The sequence below is a fragment of the Pan troglodytes genome, chromosome 18 (assembly GCF_028858775.2).
Source record: "Pan troglodytes isolate AG18354 chromosome 18, NHGRI_mPanTro3-v2.0_pri, whole genome shotgun sequence".
Lineage (NCBI taxonomy): Eukaryota > Metazoa > Chordata > Mammalia > Primates > Hominidae > Pan > Pan troglodytes.
Genome location: NC_072416.2, coordinates 85,174,977 through 85,195,218, shown reverse-complemented (window position 1 = coordinate 85,195,218; position 20,242 = coordinate 85,174,977). Strand labels below are relative to the sequence as shown.

The 20,242-nt window shown below is 46.3% G+C and overlaps 1 long non-coding RNA gene across 1 annotated transcript; it reads right to left on the bottom strand.

Annotated features, from left to right (window-relative positions):
- Positions 1–1,070: 1,070 nt before the first annotated feature.
- LOC107968925 (uncharacterized) lies at positions 1,071–18,899 on the bottom strand. Its single transcript, XR_001710491.3, has 3 exons — positions 18,019–18,899; positions 8,381–8,681; positions 1,071–1,852 (listed from the first exon to the last, which is right to left on the bottom strand). It is a non-coding gene; the product is annotated as an uncharacterized LOC107968925 (long non-coding RNA).
- Between the last annotated feature and the right edge of the window lie 1,343 nt (positions 18,900–20,242).

Genomic DNA, 20,242 nt, shown 5'->3' with positions numbered 1-20,242 from the left:
CAGCCTCGTGAATAGCTGGGACTACAGGTATGCGCCACCATGCTCGGCTAATTTTGTACCTTTTGAAGAGACAGGATTTTATCATGTTGGCCAGGCTGGTCTCAAACTCCTGACCTCAAGTGATCCACCTGCCTCAGCCTCCCAAAGTGCTGGGATTACAGTTGTAAGCCAGTGCACCCAGCCAGGCTCCCCTACTTTTTTAGTGTTGGGGGTCATGTTTGTGCTGAGATTCTAGCCTTGGCTTAGAGGTTGGACCCCATCGCTGCCGATTATTCCCTGAGAATAAGTCCCTCTCAGGTAAGTCCACTTACCTTTTGGGCCTCAGTTTTACCATTAGTAAAATGGGCATAATAATAACCTTCCCTATAAGGTTAAAGGAGTTAATGTGTTTAAAGCTGTTATGATAGCTTGGCACATACATCGTATGCAATAAATCTGGGTTATTATTACTGCTCCCAACTAGTAAAGATTTGGACACATTTCTAGCACTTCAAATGTCTACATTGTGTGTGCTGTCTCTGGAATAAGCTACATCCTGAATATAAAAAAGTTCCCCATGCTTAGGTCTGAGGCCATTTATAGCAATTCCTGTTTCCACTGTGGAGTTCAGTTTTGCTGATACGGAGGGAAAATTTCAAGCCCTCTGATGTATAAATTTAGTTAAGATTTTATTGCTTGTGACTTTTTTATCACATGACTTTTGTTTCTCATTAAGTTAGTGAATGAGATTTACTAATAAGCCAAGTAAAATCTAATTAGGGCAGGGGCCTTTTCCTGCAGAATTAATTCTCTTGCGAACCCACAGATGTCAGGAGCTCAGGCTGAGTAACACAAGTGTGTCCCTCACTGCTTGGAAAGGCTGAACCGGGATACACTCACTTTGCAGTTAGCACAAAAGCTGGTATAACTGTTGTAGATTTGTTTCCTGAAAATCAATATTAGTTGCCTCAACGATCAAAAACAAAAATAGGTGTGAAAGACAATGGAATTGCCCTGGCCATAAAATGCCTTAAATACAACTTTGCAGTCCACACTCGATGGGTGACCATCATGAAAATGAGATTTTGAGATGAATTTAGAGTTTTTATTTCCTTTTTGGTTATTGAAAAGTTCTGTTTACAAGGCATGAGACGAGTTAATTTGCCTCATTGAAATGTTAGTATATCATTTAGACCTGTACAGGTTTGTTTTCACACACCTGAGTATCTGCTGGAAATACTATTATTATTGTGAGCTTTTCCAGAATTTGTGTGTTACCTGCCTACTGAAAAGAGTTCTGATTTTTTTTTCCTTTCTAGGTTCTTCCTTGTTTTTCACTCTGTTTTGCTGTTAACAGCCATCAATGCTTAATGTTTTTCCATTAATTACTTCCATTAATTGAGAGCTGCAGGATCGTGATATTCTAATTCTCTCATTGCGTTTTCATTTTATGAGTGGAAGTAAGTTGACGTAGAGATGCACTCCTGTGATCATTTGTACAGTTCCCATATGAAAGGGAAGATAAATAATTGACTCTTTCCTTTTACCCAGAATTTACTAAATTCTGAATATTATAAATGGATTCGTTCTCATTCTCAAAAGGTGACCCAGTAGGGTTTTGTTTGTTTTGAATTATCATGAACATGTAGATTTAAATATATTGAATGAATTTCCACCCACTGCAGTTCATATCCTTACTGAAGCTCAGGTTGTCTTATACTGACCAGCAGGGAACCTCAGGGTGTCTCTGGGTCTTTCTAATGGGATCCCAGCAGCGCTTGGTGCCTTATTTCTGAGTGGTGTGTCTGTTACTCCACACTCATCTGGAACACTTCTTCTCCAGATCTAGGATCGGCCATTTCTCCACGAAGCCCTGGTGTGTTTAATGAGAAATGATATTTTAAACCACAGTCTGGGTGTTAGGGATTGTTACTAAGTTAGTCTTTGTTCCTAGGTATTTCCTAAATAAATGCTTCTTGTGTTCATATGGATCATTCTATTTCCAATTCAGGACTACAGAGTTTTTCTTAATCTCTTTTATGTATTCTTTCTTCCACGTTGAAAATTCTGGTTATCATGGATATAAGAGTTGATATCATTGTAATATTCCATAATTGCTAATATGCTTTAGCTAACTTTACACATACAATGATCTCAAAATAACAATATTAATATTACCACCACCAATTAGAAGACCTATAAATGGTTTAACTTTTTGCTCTGCATGAGCTAGCCCTCTCTCTTCCCCTTTTCTTATTGGCTGTATTCTATCTACCTTGTCAGAGCTTATAGCCATTACCCCTTTTAACCCTCATCTAATAAGGTTATACAATTATAGCAACACTTGGTTTAACAACAGGGATACATTCTCAGAAATCTGTCATTAGGCGATTTCATCGTTGTGAGAACATCACAGAGTACATGCACAAAAACCTAGATGGCAGAGCCCACCGCACACCCAGGCTAGATGGTGGAGCCCGCCGCACACCCAGGCTAGATGGTGGAGCCCGCCGCACCCCCAGGCTAGATGGCGGAGCCTTGCGCACCCCTAGGCTTCAGACTTGGGCAGCATGAGACTGTACTGAATACTGTAGGCAACTGTAACACAGTGGTAAGGATTTGTGTATTCAAACCTATTTAAAAATAGGGTACAGTAAAAATGTAATACAAAAGATAAAAATGGCATGCCTCTATAGGGCACTTATCTGTGAATGGAGCTCACTGGATTGGAAGTTTGTCTGGGTGAATTTGTGGTGAGTGAGTGTGAAGACCTAGGACATTACTACACACTACTATAGACATCATAAACACTGTACACTTAGGCTAGACTACATTTATTAAAATTTTTGCTTTCTTCAATAATCTTACTGTAATGTTTTTACTTTATAGACTTTTTAGGTTTTGAAAAACATTTTGACTCTTCTGTAATACATATCTTAAAACACAAACACATTGTGCAACTGTACAAAAATATTTTCTTTATATCTTTATTGTAAAAGCACCACCACGAACATGTGAGTAACACGTTGTGTGCTATGGCAGTCAGGCGATAGGAGTTTTTTTTTTTTATCTCCACTACAATCTTATGGGACCACCATCACATATGCGGTTCATTGTTGACCAAAATGTCATTCTGCAGTGCATGGCTGCAATTCTATATTTACTGCTCAGCACCAGCCCTTGGAGAATGTCACTTCCACTATTTTACCATCTGAAGCCCATTCTCTAGCAGCTGCCCATTAAGAGATCATGGGAACAATATTCCCTGCGTTCTTGCGCACTGATTATAGTTTATCTGTAATCTGTTTTTTCCTTCTCTTTTTCTTTTCTTTTTCTTTTCTCTCTTTTTCTTTCTTTCTTTCTCTCTCTGTCTGTCTGTCTCTCTCTCTTTCTTTCTTTCTTTCTTTCTTTCTTTCTTTTCTGTAGTGTTTCACTGTCATTGCTCAGGCTGGAGTATAATGGAGCCATCTTGGCTCACTGCAACCTCCACCTCTCAGGCTCAAGCAATTCTCTTGCCTCAGCCTCCCGAATAGCTGGGACTACACGGCACATGCCACCACACCTGGCTAATTTTTGTATTTTTTGTAGAGACGGGGTTTTGCCCTGTTGCCCAGGCTAGTCTTGAATTCCTGAGCTCAAGTGATCCTCCTGCCTTGGCCTCCCAAAGTGCTGGAACTACAGGTGTGAGCCACTGCGCCCAGCCTCTTTATTCTTTAAGATTAGCTTTAGTGAATACAAAATCGTTGGCTTAGATTTTCTTTATTTGAATATTGCAAATACATTGCTCCATTTTCTTCTGGCACAATGTACTGCTGTCAAAAAGTGTGAAGATTAATTTTGTTTTTTTTTCCTTTGCAAGTCATCCTCTTTTTGCCTAGTTGGGCAAAGAGTTATTTATTTACCTTCAAAGTCCAGGGTTTTTTTTCTTTACTAGTCATTTGGATTGATATTATCAGGTATACAGTATGCTCTTTTAATATATAATTTCAAATGTTTTTAATTTTAGGGAAATTTTCTCGAGTTAGGGGTTTACCACTTGCTTGCTTCTCTCTCTCTGGCTTTCTTCCTCAGGGGCTCCTTATCCGTATGTTGGCTTTTCTTTGCCTAACTTTGAAATTTTTTTCAAATCCTTACCAAAAAGGATTTTTAAAAGCTTCCTCTGTTTACCTCTAATGTATCAATTATGATTATTTTCCCCATGTGTCTCTAGTCTCCATTCATGAAGTGACTCTTTTCCCTCCTGGACTCCCATCACCTCCTTCGTGAGATTTCCTGATTCCAACGGATGTTGTTCTTTCATGACTTTAGTCATTTCATCAATATCTTTTAGCTCATTTTGAAGTCGGTCATTACAGTTCCTTTTTTTAAAAAAATTAAAGTTTGCTTCTGTCTGGCATGCTTTTGTTATTTATAGCAAGGGTCAGCCAAGATTTTCAATAAAGGACCAGACAGCAAATATTTTAGGCCTGTGATTTGCAGAAAATCTCTGTCACATATTTTTCTTTTTCTTTTAAACAATGTAATCGCAGAACTTTGGGAGGCTGAGGCGGGCGGATCATGAGGTCAGGAGTTCGAGACCAGCTTGACCAACATGGTGAAACCCCGTCTCTACTAAAAATACAAAAAATTAGCTGGGTGTGGTAGCGTGTGCCTGTAATCCCAGCTACTCAGGAGGCTGAGGCAGGGGAATTGCTCCCGGGAGGCAGAGGTTGCAGGGAGCCGAGATCATGCCACTGCACTCCAGCCTGGGTGACAGAGTGAGACTTCATCTCGGGGAAAAAAAAAAGTGTGAAAAACACTCTCAGCTCATGGGCCCTATGAAACAGACTGTGGGTCACATTTGGCCACAGGCTTCTTATTCTGTTCCTTATTTTCATTCTGCTTGTAGTAAATTTGTATCCTAGTTAAACTCAATAATTTTTTCTCCCCTCTTTTTTTTTAACGTGATTGGCCTCCAGTTTTGGGAAACTACCTCTGGTAGCTGACCTAAGTCAGGGAGCTCCTTTCTTTGCTTCTCTGTTTGTTCTCATATAGTGTTAATGCTTTGGTAGCTGGTGTGCTGATATTTCCTGGCTCCTTCCCCGTCCCTCCCTGTTATCTGGTCCCACTCTTCCTTTGTCTCTGTCATCCCTCTTGTCTCAGTGTTGAATCTGCTGTCAGCAAGGGCCCTGCCCTGGAAGGAAGCCCTGGACATTCATTCTGGAGAATCTATGGACGTCAGCCTACCCTAGACTAGACTTCTTGACATCACCTGCTTTTAGTTAGAAACTCCTCTCAGCTTCTGCCACTGTCCTGTGGTTTGTCATGTTTGCCTTTGAGCATCTGTTGGCTACTTTGCTGTTCCCTGATCTCCAGCCTGCCAGAGCCCTGGAGCTTCCCTTGCTGTGCCCTACACAGATGCTGGTGACACACAGGTACTTGTATTTGGTGCCCTCCGCCACCTGATTGTATTTGTAGTTTGGGGACAGCTTGTCACCTCATTTGCTGTAGAGGTTGTCTGAGGGTTTAGTTTTGCCTTCTCATTGTTCTGTCTGTTTTTATGTGGAGATTTGGGGAGGTTCGAATCTGTGCTGCTGCATCCCTATCCCCTGAAATGAAACTTGACAGACGCAATGAAACGCCGCAGGAGACAGTCAGCTTGCCATCACCAGGAGTCTCCCAATTTTGGTCAAGTGCAGAAAGAAACACTGGAAAAAAGCCCATGGGCTTTGGAGTCAGCTAGACCTGGGATGCAGCACTTGCATCTCCACCATCATTTCTGTGCCTTTGGATTGGATGTGTTTCCCTTGTCTGAGTCTTGGTTCTGTCATCTCTAACATGGGAGAAACAGTGACAACCACATGGGGCAGGTGGGACGAGGACATGGGAGGTTTCCCAGGGCCCTGGCCTGGGGCTTGGTGTGTGGGAGAGAAGTTTCTTCCCCGTGACCCTGGGGACTGGGGAAAGGGGTCAGGATGTAGCCCTCAGTGTAATTTCTTTTGGGGTTCTGTGGGCCAAACTGACCACACAAGCATCCCAGACTAAAGTGAGAGTTGATATTCCTGGCTCTAGTTTTCATCACATCTTCCTGCTTTACACCAGGAAAGTCAGCCTGGTCCAGGTGTGAGTTTTTGTCTTAGACTTTACGAAGGGGAATGGAAACACTTGAACACTTGATCATTACATGGCACGTCTCTTGCTGTGGGAGGGCCACGGTGCCCTCAGGGACAGCTGACGTATGGAGGACTTTTGGCTCTCAGTTAAATGTCTCCTGACTGCCATATGCATGTCTTTATTTTTGCCCCATTGCCTTTAATATTTTATATATATATATAATATAATATATAACTATATATAACAATATAACATATAAAACTATACATAAAATATATAACTATATATAACATTATATATAACTATATATATAACTAGGTAGCAATATAATATATATAACTATACATAAAACAATATAATATATATAACTGTATATATAAAAAACACCCACACGTACACTCATTAATTAATTAATCTACTATATCTGATTTTCCTTTTCTCTGTTCCTTTCTAATCTGATCATTCTAATGTGTCTGTACAAAATAACCAAGTTTGTTAGAATTGTGTTTAAACAAAGAGTAAATAAACACAGAATGAGTGTTGGAGGCATAAATAAAGCCCATGTGTTTTACTATGCAGGTTTGTTGTGTGTTCGGGCACTCAAAGACTTTCCATGCCTCCTTCTTAAATGAGTTCTGGATCACCGAGACACCTGGAGAGTGGACAGTGAATAAATCGGATGTCTGTACAGTACACATGGGCAATAAAACAGGACTCAGTGCAGAGATGAAAATGACATCTCAGAGTCACAACAGTTAGAGACCAGTTTACAGCCAAAGAGAACTCCTTTTCCCAGGGAGGAACTGAGGCTGTCGATCGATGCTGCAGATTCTCAATTCCACTGGCTGCAGGGGTCTTTTTGTTTGTTTGTTTGTTTGTTTGTTTGTTTGTTTGAGACAGAGTTTTGCTCTGTCGCCCAGGCTGGAGGGGAGTGGTATGATCTCAGCTCACTGCAAACTCCGCCTCCCTACTTCAAGTACTTCTCCCGTCTCAGCCTCCCGATTGGCTGGAACTACCAGTGCATGCCATCATGCCTGGCTAAGTTTTGTGTTTTTAGTAGAGATGAGGTTTCACCATGTTGGTCAGGCTGGTCTTGAACTCCTGGCTTCCAGTGATCTGCTTGCCTCAGCCTCCCAAAGTGCTGCGATTACAGCTGTGAGCCACCATGCCTGTCTGGATGCAGTTTTTATTTTTTTTATTTTTATTTTTTTTTTGAGATGGAGTCTCGCTCTGTCACCCAAGCTGGAGTGCAATGGCACGATCTCGGCTCACTGCAAGCTCCGCCTCCTGGGTTCACGCCATTCTCCTGCCTCAACCTCCCGAGTAGCTGGGACTACAGGCTCCCGTCACCACACCTGGCTAATTTTTTATATTTTTAGTAGAGACGGGGTTTCACTGTATTAGCCAGGATGGTCTTGATCTTCTGACCTCGTGATCCGCCCGCATCGGCCTCCCAAAGTGTTGGGATTACAGGCGTGAGCCACCGTGACCGGCATGGCTGCAGTTTTGATTTCCTGGTTGGGTGATCCAGGTGGCCTATATATGCTCAACAACTGGTCGGCATCACTCTTCACTTGCACTTGTTTGGCCGAGTGGCAAGGAGAGGAGTGTGGGGTGGGCCAGGTGAGGCAAGTGCAAAGGCATCTTCCGGCAGTTGCCTCCCTGCAAGTGTGTTTGGGAAAGGAGCTGCCAGCAAGGGGAAGGAATGAGCTCCCCTCCTCCTCTCCTGGCCTATTAGGACGTGTGCAGACACTTCTTGTACCATCTCTAGATCTTCATTCTGGCGTGCAGGGCAGGTGAACACACGGTAAACTCAGGGGCCTCTGTCTGCAGCATGGTGGAGTCAACATGAGTGTAAACCCACAGGCAATCATGGAACGCTCCCAAGGCTCAGTTTTCACTTCTGTGAAATGGGAATAATGCACACCCTCTAACGTTATTGTTGGGATGAATTGTGGTCATGTCTATAAGTTTTAACAACATGCCTCGTATATAGTCGGAGATCCATAAATAATTTTTTTGTCATTATTGAGATAGAAAGGTTAGCCACCTCCAAGAGTTATGCATTCAATTGTTTTATTATCTTTCTCTCCCACCAAGCTGTCAGTTCTACGGCGCCCACATAAATTGTGTTTGTTTTGTATGAAGATGTGACAGTTGATTTCCCGCCTGGGGTAGACAGAATAACAGTCTCCCAAACAGTCCATATCCTAATCCCTGGCACCTGAATGTCTTACCTTACATGGCAAAAAAAAAAAAAAGACTTCGCAAGATATGATTGAGTGAAAGAGCTGACGCAGGAGATTACCTTGGATTGTTCAGGTGGGCCCATCTATAAATAATCCAGGGAGCGTTTGGTCTCTGGCAGAGGACGGGAGGTGAGGGTATAATGAGGGCTTTATCTCAGTCTGGGAGTTAGGCAAGGCAGCCCCAAGAGATTCAGGTTCAAGGTGAGACTCAGGATGGCGGCACTGGCCCAGGAGAGGAGGCTGGGAGGAGAGCTCCAGGCAGAAGGGCCAGGGTGCAGAAGCCAGCTGAATTCTCACAGCAGATGAGGTAGCCTAGGTTTTGCAAAGGCTGAGCCCACCGGATGGGTGATCTGGGTACCCCTGCACACAAATGAGAAAACAGCAGCTCAGAAAGATCAGGAACCTTTACACATGAGAAGCAGGAGAGGGCGTTGTGCTTGATAGAGTAAATTTCTTACTCTCTCTGTCAAGAGCGTTTGTGTGTGGGATTATTTCCTGTTTCCTGGGCATCCCTGAGGTCAGGCTGGTGACTCACAGCTTCTTATTAGGTTGGTACAAGCCACTGCAGTTAATGGCAAAAATCGCAATGACTTTTGCATCACCTAAAAGGCTGATGAAAAGTCTCGCTCACGGGCAAAGGCAGAACCCTCTCCAAAGCCCATTCCAGCTTTGTATGCCTAGAGCTTTGGGAAAGAAGCTCTGGGGGGTTTGCATTAGCCACACATGTCTTCTTCTAGGTGAGCAGGATCCAGAAACATTGGGGTCCAGCCTCTGTGTGCCATCACCTCTGTATCCACGGAATCTGGCAGAGGAGAAACTGGATGTGCCCGTGACAAAGGGATGGGGGTGGGCAATGCCTCGGCTTCACATGCTGGCATGAGCCGGGCAGACACTCGTCACTTGCAGCTGCAACTCTGAGCTCCACTGTTGGCCCCAGAACAGGAAATATCCCTTCAATTGCCCCAGCCATGCAAGAAACTTGTCCGTCTGTGTTTTCCTTGCAGTTACCGAAATCCTCCGGCTCATGTTTAACGTCGGTTCCAGCTTGACTTTTGTTAAAATGTTGAAACCTAATTTTTTCATTGAGCGATTTTCAGTTTGAGGCCAGCATCAAATTAGAAGCCTCCCCACTGGCAGGGACTGGCATTTGGGCAGGCGAGAGCCCCACACATGCTTGGGATATTCAATACACTCAGTTCTGCTCGGTACAAGAAACCCAGTCAGAAAATCCTGATTTATGGTGGTGCTCAGGCTTCCTGTTACTCTAAACCATGAATGTTTTGAGCCGCACCCTGCGTTCCTGGCCAGCGCAGCTGCCTCCACCACCTTCCCTCCTATCGCCAGCCTCACCATTTATATAATAACGTTAGGAATGGAATAATTGACTTTCCAGGACTTTGAATTGTCCTGAACTTCAGTCTGCCTCTTTTTTTTTTTCTATTGAGGTGAAATTCACATAACATAGAATTAACCATTTCAAAGTGAACAATTCAGTGGCGTTTAGTAAGTTCACAATGTTGCACAACCACCATGTCTATCTAGTCACCAAACATTTTCATCACCCCAAAAGGAAACTCTGTTCCCGTTAGGCAGCCACTCCCCATCCACCTTCCCCCCAGCCCCTGGCCACTATTAATCGTCTTTCTGTCTCTGTAGAATTTGTCTATTCTGAACATTTCAGAAAGCAGAATCATATGCAGCCTTTTGTGACTGGCATCTTTCATTTAGCATATTTTCGAGGTTCGTTCATGTTGTAGCATGAATCAGTACTTGATTCTTTTTCATGGTTGTATAGTATTCCACTACATGGATAGACTACAATTTGCTTATTCAGCATCCATTGGTGGACATTTGGGCTGTTTCTACCTTTTTGGTTATTATGAATAATGCCACTGTGAATATTCATGCACACATTTTTGCTTGAGTCCCTGTTTTTATTTCTCTTGGGTATTTACATGGGAGTAGAATTGCTGAGTTGTGTGCTAAATCTTTGTTTAACTTTCTTTCTTTTCTTTTCTTTTTTTTTTTTTTTAGAGATGGCATCTTGCTCTGTCACCCAGGTTGGAGTGCAGTGGTGCAATTTCGGCTTACTGCAAGCTGCGCCTCCTGGGTTCACTCCATTCTCCTGCCTCAGCCTCCCGAGTAGCTGGGACTACAGGTGCCTGCCACCGTGCCCGGCTAATTTTTTTTTTTTTTGTATTTTTAGTAGAGACAGGGTTTCACTGTGTTAGCCAGGATGGTCTTGATTTCCTGACCTCGTAATCCACCTGCCTTGGCCTCCCAAAGTGCTAGGATTACAGGCGTGAGCCACTGCGCCCAGCTGTATGTTTAACTTTTTGAGGTTGGGGAGAGTTCCCTGGAGGAGGTGCTGTCCATGTGAGGACCCTAAGGAACAATAGGAACGCACCTGTGTGTTGTGGTTGGATGGTGAAGCAGAGTGAAGGTGACAAAACCAGTTCCTGGAGGCCTGCCACTGACATTCAGCCCTGACCTTAGGCCTGAGGCTACCCAAACCATGCCCCCCACACTGCTGAGGGCCTATGGAGTCTGGGCTGTGTGCTGGGTCCTCCTTAGGCAACCATCATGTGGAGGAAAAGGTGTCAGTATGCCTCAGGAAAGAGGCCTTTGCACCTGGTGGGGCCTGGGTGAGACACTCCTGCCACCGCTATGCTCATCCAAACAGGCCAGAGTTCTGATCCTGCTGTGTTGTCCCTGCCCAATCCTACGTTGGAGCACACTTTGGAGCCGCCTGCATGGAATTCCAATTCTGGTTCTGCAATTTCCTTAGCCGTGTGGCCCTGAGTCAGTCTCTCTACCACTCTGACCCTCAGCATCATCATCTAGGAAATAGACAGAATTGCACCAATAGGGAGAGTCAGCAAGTGCTGTCTGTCCTGAGCACTCACTGTTTCACAGAGAAGAACTCATTTAATTCCCACAGCTCTGTCTCTGGGACAGGTGCTATTGTCCCCATCTCACAGATCAGGAGACTGAGGTACAGAGAGGTTGACAGTTGCCTGGGGTCAGATCCCTTAGTAAATGGCAGAGCTGGGCTTTGAGGCAGGTAGTGAGAACACAGGCCCTTCACTCATCATTGTATGGCCCTATTGTTGCTGTTAGGTGGTACCATAGTTTCAAATGAAATTTCTCAAAGGTCAACAGAATGAGATAATGAAGATTGTGTTCCCACCCCTCTGCCATGGCCAGTTCTGCCCCTCACACATTCCCAGCTACTTCCCCCTCTCTTGCTTAATGTCGAAGCTGGTCCTAAGCCCTCTATCATTGTATCTGTAAATATTTCAATGTGTGTCTCTAGGAGAGGACTGCATTTTTCAGCATCTACCTGCACCTCTGTGTCCCTTGCACACCCAAAACTTTCAGCACTAGCCCTGACACACAAGAAGTGCTTTGTGTTTGCTGAATGAGTGAGTAAATGAGTGAATGACTGAGTGAAGGAGTGAGTGAATTAGTGAAGGAGTGAGTGAATGAGTGAGCAACTGAATAAATGGGTGAAGGAGTGAGTGAATGAGTAAAGGAGTGAGGGAATTAGTGACTCAGTGAGTGAGTGAAAGAGTATATGAATAAGTGAGTGAAAGAGTGAGTGAATGAATGAGTCAGTGAGTGAATGAGTGAATAAGAAATGAGTGAGGGAATTAGTGAAAGTGAATGAATGGGGGTGAGTGACTGAAGGGGTGAGTAAATTAGTGAATGAGTGAGTGAGGGAATGAATGAGTGAGGGAATGAGTGAGTGAATGACTGGGTGGGTGAGTGAGTGAGGGAGTGAATGAGTGAGTGGGTGAGGGAATGAGTGGGTGAGGGAATCAGTGAGTGAGGGAATGAGTGAGTAAATGAGTGAGTGAGTGAGGGAATGAATGAGTGAATGAGAAAGTGAGCTAATGAGGGAATGAATGAGTGAATGAGTGAGGGAATGAATGAAAGAGTGAATGAATGAGTGAGGGAATGAATAAGCCAATGAGAGTGAGTAAATAAGCGAGCGAATGAATGAGTGAATGAATGAGCAAATGAGGAAATGAGGGAGTGAATGAGGGAATGAATGAGTGAGTGAATGAGGGAATGAATGAGGGAATGAGTGAGTGAGGGAATGAGTGAGTGAGGGGATGAGTGAGTGAGGGAATGAGTGAGCGAGTGAATGAGTGAGTGCATGAAGGAATGAGTGAAAGTGAGTAAATGAGTGGGTGAGGGAGTGAGTGGGTGAGGGAGTGAGTGAATGAGTGAGTGAGGAAATCAATGAGTGAGAGTGAATGAATGAGTGAGTGATCCCATGGAGCCAGCTGGCCAGGACCTCACGTTTTCTGTGGATCCCATGTGAGAGTCACTCTTTCGTTCCCCAAGAGCTAACGAGGAGCCCTGGCTGCCCTGAGCTGGGAGGGCCGGAGACCTCCCTGGAAACGAGGGCTGCGACCCCTCAGTGTAAGTAGGTGACAATTTATGACAGGGATAAGCGCGCCTAAGCCTCAAAGAAAAACAGTGCGTGTTTATGCAGGGCCGCACTTCCAGCCTGCTGAGGCCTCTGCAGACGCGGCTTGGGAGGCTGCCACCCGACCCGGGCCAAATTGGACCGAGGTGCAGAGAGCCAGCCCACCCACTTCCCACCGGGCCCGCCGCAGCCTGCGTGTGTGGGGCAGCAGCGGGGGGAGTGCCCCTGTCTGTCTGGAGGAGCGGAGGCCACCTGCGTGTTCCGTGGGGTCCAGCCAGACGGGTCCCTGCCTCATCAGCTGGAGGGCAGCGTGTGGGCTCACCCTCTGGCTGCCCATAATTGCATCATTGTGTCTGTGAACTTGCAGTCAAGGGCAGGGTTGAGGAATAACGTGGATCTTCCGAGCCCAAATGTCTGCCCTGTCTTGGTTCTTTTCAATCCCGCTCACTCATGCTAACCCAAGGCCTTGTCTGCTGGCCTTGGCTGCGGTCTCCAGCGTGTGTCTCCTCCAAGCTGTTTCCAGCCCTCTTGCTCCGTGCTCTCATCCTGTCTCGTTCGCGGACCCCTATTGGCTCCTGCTACTCAGTTGAGGCTGGCAGTCCTGAATTCCCAACTGATACTCGTCTTTAGGGTTTGGGAACAATATTCCTGGGAAATCACAGTAATTCCTGAAATCATAAGTTATTTTACATCTTCCAGAACACTTCATGTGATTTAAATAAGAATGAGAGATCCTAATAGTAAAAGGTAAATCATTTTTCTGTGATACAATTAAATCAAAAGTTCCAGAGTGTTTTATATTAAAAAAAGACATAATGATAAATACTTGGCTTAATGTTTTATATCATTATCTTTTGACAATATTATGTCATTTGGTAGCATTTCACATTAATCTGTACCTTATTCGGACATGTGATAACAGAAAATATTAAAAGAAAGACACATTAACAAAATAAACCTCAAAAATCATTAAAAAATTAAAGTACCACAGATATTTAGTGTAGTTACCAATCTTATGGTGAAATTTTAGAAAACAGTGTACTAATGTTTTAGGCCTGTCTGAAGGTCTTGATCTTTGCTTCATAACATGAATCTAGAAGTAGAAACATTTATTTTGCTGTTAACGTTGGTTGGATTGCTGAGCATGCATCCCAAAACATCTGCGACTGCGTGTTAGGTACCTGTTGCTTCATCTATGTTTCTTTCTTTTTTTTTTTTTTATTATACTTTAAGTTCTAGGGTACATGTGCACAACGTGCAGGTTTGTTACATAGGTATACATGTGCCGTGTTGGTTTGCTGCACCCATTAACTAGTCATTTACATTAGGTATTTCTCCTAATGCTATCCCTCCCCCAGCCTCCCAACCCCACGACAGGCCCTGGTGTGTGATGTTCCCCACCCTGTGTCCAAGTGATCTCATTGTTCAGTTCCCACCTATGAGTGAGAACATGCGGTGTATGGTTTTCTGTCCTTGTGATAGTTTGCTGAGAATGATGGTTTCCAGCTTATTTCTTTTTTAACGGTTTCCTTCTTAACAGTTAACAGAAGACAATATTTTGTCTCCTGGCTCTTTTGATGGTTTGCCATTGAAATTGGGTTTTACTAACTGCGATTGAAGATCAGTCTCTGATTTTGCTTGGTGGATTCTATAGTAATATTCATTCCTTCTTCGGTTTGCATTTCTTCTTAGATCTTTATAAAGATCTGTGTGCCCTGGAGTGCCTATTCCTACTCCAAAAGCACGCCACATTCAGATCTTCTGGAAGTGTTGACAGCCCCACACAGAATCATGTATTGAAATGGCCAATTTAAGGACTTACTTTGCTTCGGTAACTTGTTATTTCTTGGAACACCTCTCACAGGTTTTGTATAGAGTATTCTATGGGTATAAAGTTACTCATATTAATTTTATTTGCAAGAATCACTCGCTATTCGTGGCAGACCCTGACCTCACGGTTCCAACATGACAACTGCAGTGAGATCAGCAGGTTGGAGGCACTGACTTGATGGTCCCCTCCCTCCTCCACACTCCACCTGGTTCCCAGAGATGTGGACCTGCACCATCGTCTCCGAGGGCCAGCATTTCCTGGGGTCACTTTTGAGGACTTTGTTGGGTTCCTTCAAACTTGTAACATCTGTATGTTGACTGTTAGGCTTACTTCTTGCAGGAGAATTAGGACATATTTTCTCATTTTCTTGATTTTTCAACTGTTTTTGATTTGGGGGGTGTGAGGAATGCTGAGAAACGTATCTATAATGACAAACACCTGCGAAGAATTCCTGCCCTGGAACCATGAGTTCAGACTCTTCCTAAAGAGGGTAACCCAATGACGAGTAACACACTCCAACATGTTGCCAACAAGGTGCTCTGGTGTGTTCACACATGTGGATGTGCAAATCACATCCAAAATAGATGTCATCGCACGACCATAAGACAGGAAAAAGGTAAAGTTTGATGGTGCCAAGCCCTGATCTAGACACGTCTCGGCTTCACTGAGGGCTGGTAGAGGCCCTTCCTTTACCTCTCTCCAGCAGCTCCTGGTCTTTGACTGTGTGGGCTGTGTGCCACACTATGTCACACCCCGGGATGCACATTGTCCCTGTTACCTGCTCAGCAGCCCTAGGTGGGAGACACACACTTCTGATTGCCAGCTCATGGGGGCACAGAGCAGAGATGTTAGGGAATTTCTTACTTCACCTGTGCTCAGAGCCACTATCTTCCGATTTGTGAAATGCCAAAAGCATGACCACATTCTACTTGCTCTGTTCATTCATTTCTAGGCAAACTTTACCAGGACTTAGGGAGGAGAGGTACAAATCCTTCCCTCACCACCCTCACCACCTTTGTCCCCAAGGTCCTGTTATTATCCTCATTTTATATGTGATGGATCCGGAGCCTGCGGATGCTATGCACCTTGTTCAAGGGCATCCAGTGAGTGACAGAGTCAGGCACGTTCCACTGTGATTCTAGACTTCCTCCTGATTCTAGAATTCCTCCCGTTTCCTGTTCTGGCATCCCAGAGTCAGATAAGTTGGGCCTGCCTGCTGCCTGGCTATCCCAAGAGGAGAAAGGTGGCTCAAACTCTTTCTCTGCTTCTCTCTTTCCCTCTTTCTCTTTTTCTTTTCCTGTAACTTTAAAAAATAATAGGTTTTATTTTACAGAGCAGTTCTAGGTTTACAGAGAATTGTGCAGATAGCACAGATTTCTCATTCACTCCATCTCCCCTCCTAGGCTCCCCTGTTTTTAATATCCTGTATGAGTGATGTACATTTGTGACAAGGGATGAACTGATATTGACATGCTGTTACTGAGACCCACAGTTTACACCAGGTTCACTCTCTGTGGTGTAGTTCTAGGGGCTTTGTCAGGTGCACGGTGTCCTGTATCCACCCTTACACTGCCAAGGTAGGTTCACTGCCTCAAAGATCCCCTTTGGGTGGGACATTTTATTTTATTTTATTTTATTTTATTATTTTTTTTTAGATGGAGTCTTGCTCTGTCGCCCAGGCTGGAGTGTAGTGGTGCGATCTCGGCTCACTGCAAGCTCTGCCTCCTGGGTTCATGGTATTCTCCTGCCTCAGCCTCCTGAGTAGCTGGGACCACAGGTGCCCGCCACCATGCCTGGCTAATTTTTTTGTATTTTTAGCAGAGATGGGGTTTCACCAGGTTAGCCAGGATGGTCTCGATCTCCTGACCTTGTGATCCACCCGCCTCAGCCTCCCAAAGTGCTGGGATTACAGGTGTGAGCCACCATGCCCGGCCTGGGACTTTTTAAAAAAGTACCATTCTGCCTGTAAATGTCCCAACACAGTTCCTGGTATATACCAGACACCCAAGGAATTACAGTCATCCCCCCTTTACCAGGGGACTATTCCCTGGCTATAGACCTAACCAGGGTCTGCTCCATCCCCTAAATGATGCTGGCTCCCAGTGCGAGCCTTGTCAGCAGAAAAGGGCCCCAGAAAACAGGATCACGATACTGGCATCTTTAAATAGATGAATGCCACCAGGGAGTGGCTTCCACAGCTCTGCAGGTCAAAGGGCCACTTGTGTGGGTTGTTGACTTTGGGCTGGCCACCACAGACCTACCAGGTCCTGACATCACAGCTTGCAGGCTGAGCAGCTCAGCCACAGATCTGCACCCGATGATGGAGGACACAGAAGACAAGAAGTGACAACAGGGGCCACTGAACTTAAACTGGCACAAACAGTGATGAATGATGGGGTTGGTTTTTCATTCTTGCCTGTCCAGAAGGTGGCTACAGTTTAGGATATCCTGGCTTCCGGCATTCCTTTCCAAAGGAATTAGATCAGAAGGAGGCTGTTGGCATCTGCAACAGGTTGTCATAATGTTGGTGCAAATAGAGTGAGCTGCAGAGGCTAAATCATGGGCTGTTACAGGCGATGCTGGGAATGTGTTTCAGTTGCCTATTGCTTCCTGACAAACAATCCCCACATTTAGTGGCTTTGAGTAATAGTGATTTTGTATTTCTGTGATTTTCTGGGCTGGCGGGGTGGCTCAGCTCACCCTGTGTCTCCAGGGCCTTTTGCTGGCTGCATTCAGCTGGGAGCTCCTTGATGTGCCACCCGGCTCCTCCCTCCCATGTCAATCCCCAGTGCCCCTTCTGGGGGCCTCACTCTAGCAGGAGCACTTGTGCTTCCTCACATCATGGCTGCTGGGTTCCAAGAGGCCACACCCAATTTGCAAGCTCAGGAAGCCTTTGCTTACATCACATTGGCCAATGCTCCATCAGCCAGAGCAAATCACAGGGCCAAGCCCAGAGTCAGTGTGGGAGGGGGCGACCTAGACTCTGAATGCTGGGGGACTTGTGATTCAGTGTGGCCCACCAAAGTCACTGCCGGCCCAGCTTGGAACACCCCAGAACGCACCCTAGAGGTGGTGGGCCAGCTTTCCCTTCTGTAGCACCAAGTCTGCCCACTGTGGTCTCCTGGTGCCCATTTGTGGGTCTGTACAGTGTCAGTCTCCTGCCCCTTCCAGCCCACCCAAGGCTCACTAGGAGAAAAGGGATGCAACTTGAAGCACCTTGATGAAAGGTCCCAGCCCCCAGCCACCAGCAATCTAATTCTTTCTTGTTCATCAACGATGACTTTCCGAGATTTCATCTTGAAAGGTGGCTGTTCCTCTTCCTAGTACTGGTTACCACCCTTGCCTGTCCTCATGGGAAATCAGGAGCCACCCACCTCAGTAGTTTTCAAACATTGTTTCATTTAAGCCTTCCGGCCACCCTGCTTTACCTGTTTTAGAGAAGAGGATGTGAGACTCAAAGCATGAGTTGGTACCAGGACACAGCCAGCCTGTGAGGCCCCCGAGCCCGCAGCCCACCGCTGTGCCCACAGGGGCTCTTCAGACCTCGTGGTCACAGTGCGGTGGGCTCTGGGATGTGCCTGCCACGTGCGTGGGGCTGCTTCCAGCCTGAGGCCCAGACATCCTGCAGACATTCAAGAGCGGAGGCAACTCACTTCTGCCTTTGGACCGTGTGTACAAAAGACTTGTAGCAGCATCCATTGACGATGGCCCAGTTCTTTTTGTTCCTAATTTTTAAACACAGGGTTCCCTTTCTTTCGCATTGGGAAGTGGAGATGCTGGTGCTTTCTGTAACACAGCTGATTTTCTGGTGTGTGAGCATCCATGCAGCAGTGGATGCAAACTTGGGTCTCAGCCCTGCAGAGGTTTCTGGTTGAGTGTTGTAAACTTGTCACTGTTGTGGTTTGACAGAGATTTGACTGAGGGCTCCCCAGCAGAGACCAGCTAGGCCCAGTTGGGCCCCAGGGAAGCAGGGCTTGGCTGAGGTTCCTGCAGCCCAGCCCAGCACCTCACTCCTGGCCTTGTAGGCCCAGAAATGTGATCTGGTCTGTGCCCTAGAAGTGCTGAGGCTCTGGAGGACTGACTCACAGTAACCTAATTCACGAGAGACAGAGGCAAACCCAAATGCCAGTGTGCTTGAGTGCAGCGAGGAAGGAGCAGCAGTGGGGGCAGATGTCAGTGTCAGCTGGTCAGTGCAGTCCCTTTCTGGGTCAAATTACTCCTTTATAGTTAGCCCCCAAGTGTCCAGTAGGCTGGATGTTCGTCAGCTTGGCCAGCACATTCCTCCCTGTGGGAAAGCTCTGTGTGAGCTGGAATTCTACTCAGAAGGTTGCTTAGTGAGTGCGGAATCTGAGCTGGAGCATGGGCTGGAGGATCTCTAGGGTGAGTGGCAGAGCCAGCTCCAGGGCTTGCTAGGGCCTCGGCCAAGCCTGGGTGGACCTGTGGGCTTGAGGTAGGGGAGAACAGAGCTGAGTCCTTGTCTCTGTGCAGGCACGCAGGAGCTGGGTAGTCTTGGGCAGGTCTACTCACCTCTGAGGCTCCTGTTCCTCCTAACTAAAATCAGGATTGGCGCCCCACTCTGCAGAGGGCCCCACTTTACCCCCACTTGCTCTCTGTCCTGAGATCCTGACCCCCACTTCTGAGTGGGTTGGCTAGTGGGGCCCCCTGGCGTGACATGGAAGAGTGGGGAGCAAAGTCAGGGTGTGACCCCCCAGCTCCCCACACAGGAGAGGGGTCCCATGATCTGGCTGGGTGCCCATCCCAGGCTGCAGCTCATCCTGGCCGGTCCCCTCCCACTGCTGCCACCTCCTGAGTTCCAGCAACCACAGTAACTTCCCCCTCCCAGCTATTTATTATACCCTTTTCTGGGGTCCCCAAATGTGAGCCACATATATACATTCCCATGTATTTACTTTTGGTTTTATTTTTTACAACTTTAAACAAATAAAGCTCATCTTAGCTCCTAGGCTCTACAGAAATGGATGGCAGCCAGATATGGGCTGTGGGCCTGATTGCAACCCCTTTCCTCATTTCCCCCGGCTTGCCTGTGCCACCCGCTTCCACAGGGACCTGGGCTGATGAGTGGTCATGATCATGATGAGATTGGATGTTCCAGCACAGAGCTGCCCAGCAGCTGGGGCCACCATGGCTCTGGTGCATTGAGGGATTTCCCCTGAGCTCACAGTATGTGGCCATGGCTGAGGGTGTCGGTCCAGTCTCAGGGCCACAGCTGCCCTTGGAGGGGGACCTGAAGGAGAGCCTTCAGCACTGGGGTCTCTGTCACTGCAGATGCTGGGCCCTGGCTCTTCTGAGGTCAGGTGGGGCTGTCACAAGAGCGCATCTCAGTGCTCGCACACTGAGGTCAAGGAGGTCCGTGGGCTAGCACAGAACAAGTGACTTCGCAGAAAAACCACTGCGCAATTGGAGCCCAGCCTTGCAGCTCTGTGTATCTCTCACAGGTTATGATGTGACAGGGAGGGGTCCTTTCCTACCTCCCTGCAGGACCCCGGGGGTCTCTGTTCCCCAAAGCATGGCCTCCTGTGAGCAGTGGCAACTCCCAGCCACACTGGCCTCACTTGTGGGTGCCCAGGGGACACCTGTAGGCCATCAGGGAAGCATTTGGTGGAGGAAGAGTTCCTAGCGGTGGCAGGTGGT